The sequence below is a fragment of the Humulus lupulus genome, chromosome 2 (genome assembly GCF_963169125.1).
Source record: "Humulus lupulus chromosome 2, drHumLupu1.1, whole genome shotgun sequence".
NCBI classification, from domain to species: Eukaryota; Viridiplantae; Streptophyta; class Magnoliopsida; order Rosales; family Cannabaceae; genus Humulus; species Humulus lupulus.
Window position 1 is genome coordinate 230958045 of NC_084794.1, and position 6000 is coordinate 230964044.

The following is a 6000-nucleotide window of genomic DNA, read 5'->3' on the forward strand; positions in this document are numbered from 1 at the left end:
ACTACTACAACTATTTTTTACAGATCTTAGTGAACCAATATCTATCTATGGTTTGAGCCTTTTTTGGCATTACAAGAGTAATCCTAACTTTTATTTCCCTTTCCACTTTCTGTACAGTATTAGTAATATGCCATAATTTTTTATTCCAATACACATCATTCCAGACTCTCCAAATGTGGTAGACTATAGCTGCAAGAGTAGCATACATGATGTTCTTCAGAATAGCACTCATCTTCTTTGCTTTATTGATCCACCGAATTAATTGCAGCAGATCCAATGAAGCTGATTTCCAACCCATCCAGTGCTTAATTTCTTGCAAACAAGCACTACTATAATGACAATGAAAAAATAGATGGCCTATGCTCTCATTATCAGCTCCACATAACAGACATGTTTGATCCACTAGAGGCTCAAACTTTTGAATCTGATCTCTAGTTTGAAGTCTTTGCAACATTACCAGCCAAAGCACAATTCTATGCTTTGGAATGCTCAGTCTATCCCAAACCACTTTGCTCCAACCTACTGCAAGTGGTTGATCAAATAGTAAATCATGGCCAATTGTAATGCTATACCTCAATGCTGAAAAATATGACAGATCTGTCTTGGCTTTGAAAGCTTCTTTGACAGCAACTAATCTCTTCCAATACTAGCTACAATCAGTTGGTGGATGGTACTCCCACCAATTCTTGTCCATCAAGTAAACACTGTTAATCCATTTCACGAACAAGTTATCTTTTTTGGTGGCAATTGCCCAAACTTATTTTCCCGTTACATCCATATTCCAATCGAGGACCTTCCTAAAGCCCAAACCCCCTGCTTTCTTTGGCAAACAAACATGTTGCCAAGCCACTAAACCCAAAGAAAAGCCCGGTAAATAGCTTCTACATCCTTTAACAACTTTTTTTGAAGAATCATTATTTGGGCCCAATAAGAGTGAATGGTAATCAAAATAGAATTGATTAATGTAACTCTTCCCATATATGACAAATTCTTCGAGCTCCAAACTTTGATCCGAGCAATCATTTTCTCAAGAATTCCATTACATTCAGCAGCTGATATTTTTTTTTAACAAACTGGGATGCCAAGATACCTGAAAGGAAGATGAGCTCTTGTATATCCTGACATTTCGAGCACTCGGGTAACCTCAGCCTCCTGCATACCACTGCAATAAACAACCGTTTTTTCCTCATTTGGCAGCAAACCAGAAGTCACAGAGAAGAGTTTCAGGCCCTTCAACATTAACAAAATTGAAATGAAGTCACCATGACAAAATAATAGTAAGTCATCCGCAAAGCACATATGATTCAACTTTAATGTAGCACATCAGTCATGGTATTTAAAACCTTGCTGAGAACCCACTTCTCTCATTATTCTAGACATATATTCCATGCCTAGAACAAATAAGAAAGGAGACATCGGATCGCCTTGTCTCAAACCCCTCTTGGACTCAAAGAATCCATGCATTTCACCATTAAGCAATAAAGAAAATCTCGAGGTTTTGATACACACCATAATGAGATCAATGAACTTCCGAGGAAAGTGAAAAGCAACAAGTATTTCTTCAATGCATCCCCATTCGATGGTGTCGTATGCTTTCCTCAAATCAATTTTGATCATGAAACTCAGTTTACAATTCTTCCTTCCGTAATGCCTAACAATGTCTTGACATACCATAATATTATAAGCTATATATTGACCATCAACGAACCCACCTTGGTTCTTTGCTATTATCTCAAGGAGGGTTTTCCTTAATCTCGAGCAAATGACTTTAGTAGCAGCCTTATATATCACATTACAACAACAAATTGGCCTGAAGTCTTTGACACTATTCGGACACTTTACTTTAGGGATGAGGGTAATGGTTGTTGTATTGATCTCTTTAAGTATCTTCCCTGTGTTTAGGAAATTAATCACAACAGTTCCAACCCCTTCTCCCACCAAATCTCAATTATCATGATAAAAAGAACTCCCAAACCCATCCGGGCTAGGAGCCTTCATACCTGGAATAGAAAATATGGCATCTTTAACTTCTTCGATAGTGAAAGGTTGTTGTAGAACTTGAATGTGCTCCTCTGAAAGTACAGGTCTAGCAGCCACTACTGATTGAAAGACCTTACTTCTGTTGCTCATTAAGGTCCCTAACAACTTCTGATAATAGCTCACAAAAGCTTGTTGGATTTCCTCTGGTTTGTCAATCCAAATGCCACTCTCATTTCGGATAGAATTAATTCTATTTTGAGCTCTCCGGGTTTTCAAAGATGCATGGAATATGGCAGTATTCTCATCACCATTTTTAACCCAATTAATTTTTGCCTTTTGAGCTAAAAACATATTGTGAGCTTTATGGTAATGAGAATACTTGTCTCGAGCCATTTGTTCCTACTCCATTAAATTACTATTCCGAGGATCTCTATTCAATTCTTCCTGGATAGCTAGCATCTCTTGTTTTGCTTGCATTTCAACCTTGTGCATATTATTATACCCCTCCCTGTTAATAGCTCTTAACACTTTCTTAAGTCTCTTCAATCTTCCCAACAACTGATACATAGGTGTACCTGCAATAGGGGTTTGCCAACTTTGCCGAACCTCTTCTACATAATTCTGAGTTGTTTTCCACATGTTGAAGTATCTAAATGGCTTCCTTCCAGTACTTAAATCTTTATAAAACGAGATCAAGATAGGACAGTGATCAAAGTCCCATTCCAGAAGGAAGACAACTTCTGAATTCAAGAATGAATCTGTCCATTTCGAGTTCACCAAGGCACGATCAATCTTAGAGAAAATTCTCTCTTCAGGCTTCTACGTATTGTTCCAAGTAAAGAAGCGCCCTGAAAATTTAAGGTCCTCCATTTGACAATGCACCACACAATCCTTAAACTAATTAAGAGTTTATTTTCTTTAAAATTAATTAAGGAAATTAAGTAGTATTTTCGAGATATAATGCCAGCTAAAATCTTTTATATATTTTACCGACTGTTGAAAGTATGGGTTTATAGCAGAACTTTTAAAGAAAAAGATTTTTATCATATTGTGAGAAAATACTATTGTGATACCCGAGCCTAGGCATCGAGACCATAGGGTAGGTCTCCCCGAGACTTAGGGTTTAGTCTCAAGTATTTTTATATGAATTTCCTTAATGAGTTTAATCCCCAAATAAGGATCTTTAATCCTTACTAATGATTTTAAAAATGACCAAACTGCCCAAAATAATAATAATGAATTATGAGTGCCATAATTAAATTGAGTATACTATATGGATAACTATAGTATTGACTAAGCGTAACTGGACTGAACGTTGGAGGGTGAAAACCTGCTGAGTGTCAAGGACTCTAAGTAAGTCAACTTATATTGTGTGGCTGCAACATGAAACGAATATTGTATTGTATGTTAGTATAGGGACACATGCACATATATACACTATCGTAGAAATTTTCTTAGAGACGTTAGTATAGTGAGTGCTGATTTAGAAAATATGAACAGTAGATATCCGTCATATCCTAGACGGCTGATCCCCGACACACTGCTTGATTTTATTATGTTCGGTTCATTACCGCGACGAGTGGCCAAGAGGTGAGGATTGCTGGTTAAACCTAGGGGCACCAAAATGAATGGGACCTAAGGGCCCTCATGCTTACTTAATCAGTGAACGGTTAGAACCCGAGCAAGTGCTCTGATAAGTTATTCCCGGATAGCAGTCGTGAATATTGGCCATTCGGTGAGAGTGCCTAGAGATACTAGGGATTGCCAAGTTTGAGTGAGGTTGAACACCCTAGGGGCAATTGCTCACCAGCACCACGAATTAACATAGATGTCTCTGTAAACTCATGTAAATTCGATTACACTCTTGGAAAGTAGTGATGCTAGGTAACGCGATAGTTACCCTTTGTTGCGATATTTATTGGCTAGATCTTAGTGTTGAGACTCGATTCTCTCTTACAGATTAACATTTATGCTAGAGGGCGTGTTACTCCTGAAATGTTGGAAACTTTTTGGAGTTGGTCTCGAATTATATTGTGATATATAATATCTGCTTGCTATGGGATTTAATTGTTGTTATGAAATAATTGTGATATTATATAACTACTTGCTCTGGGATTTTGTGCGTGCAGGGATTTATCTGGTGATTAGAAATAATTTATCATTGGTTATCATGCATGACCATAAGTTTGTCAGGACGCTTTTGCGTTCTTGAAATAGATTGTGTAGGGTCCGGATGGATCCAGAACCCTAATTGTCTGCATGCTTTTTTTTTATGGTTGAACTTACTAAGGGTTTTCGCTTACCTAGTTGTTTCCTATTGTACGTAAGAACAAGGGCAAGGGAGAGTAGTGAGCGCTGGAGTCTACCTTGCAAATGTACATGTGGACCGACCTTTTGGGAAGCTATTTTATTTTTGGAAATGCTGTGTAATTTTCCTAAACTAGGCTCACTCTACTCTTTATAAAATATGTTTGTAATTAAATATTAAGTATGGCCATATGACTTTTAAAAAAAAATTATACAGGTTTTTTAGATATTTTGTTAAATAAAAACATTTATATTTCTGCATTATCGAGTCTTGAAAATCCGGGTCATTACACAGGAGTCCCTCCTAGCTCTTTGGGCCTTCATTGCTGCCCAAGGATTGGCAGCCAATCCTCCGACCGTTCTAATTCTAGGAACGCAACTGCCGGCCCCACCGATTAGGACTAGTGCACCTAAGAACACGAGCCTAATCCCTCCTCTGGGACCATACCCCAAAGACGACTCGTCGAATCCAGCTCAAGAAAAAAGAAAAGTAAAGATTGTTGATCCTATGGGAAAAGCGAACCCAGAGGGAAAACTAATCCTGTTCCAAAAACTGGGGTGAACCCAGGGCAGCTCCCTAGGAAAGGATGGACGAGTCCTGTCCCAGGACGGGATCATCCAATCGATCCGCAAGGGAAGCGCCCGCAGGGTGCCAAGCCCCGGATTGTCCCTAGACAGACCGGACGGGAACAACGTTTTCATCCCAGTGCCTCCGTGGACAAGGATCATAGAGGACACTAGTGCGTGGAAGATTTGGAAGCCATCAGTTCAGGACACAAAACTTTCTTGATAGACTTATGCGATGGCCTAAATGTCTGAAAGGAACGGGCCCAAAAGGACAAGATGTACCCCCGAGGGGGCGATCTGAGGAATTGTTATATTATTTTATAATATAATGTAATATTATATTATATTATAATATAATGTTTTAGATTAAATAAGTGTGACAAAGAGTGTAACTCTCATATATCTAAATATTGTAACTCTCTATTATATGTTACAAATTTGTAACTTCCAAATATTAGCCATTATTGTGTAAATTTGGTGTTACACAATATTGAGATGAATTTCATTAAGCCATATGTGAAATGGTTGTTAGAGATATGATTTTAACCCCAATAATGTGTTTTGGGAGTTACAAAATCATTTGGGAGGGTTTGGAACCGTTTGGAAAAATAGCACATTTTTAAGTGCTGAAAATGGTCAGTGGCCGCGGCCAGTGGGACAGAGAGTAGTGGCCGCGGCCACAGGCCAAAACTGAACATTTTTTTAGTTTTTTCAATCTTTGTTGAACGTCTCAAAAAACCCAAATAACTCCCGAATCTCATTTTTAATTCCATATTAATCCAATTAAACATTGCTAACAACCATGGGGGTTGGTGGAATTTGAAATTCAAAGGGTGTCTCTAAACTCTATAAATAGGAGCCTATAGAGCACTTGGCTAGAAACACCTTGAGGCTTGATAATTCCAGAAAGCATTTCCAAAATCTGAGAGAGATCCCTTAGTGTTTGAGTTAGGGGGAAATAAGCTTTTGGACAAAGGTTTCAAACCTTGTTCAAGTTGGTGATCCCCAACACTCTTCACTTTGGTTGTGTGAGTGAGAGTATCTTATTATTTTGTTCTTGTTCTTATTTTCTTCTATTGTTTTTCTTCTTATCATTCTTGTTATATTTACTTGTATCTTTGCTTAAGAGTTGTAATCTCATCTACA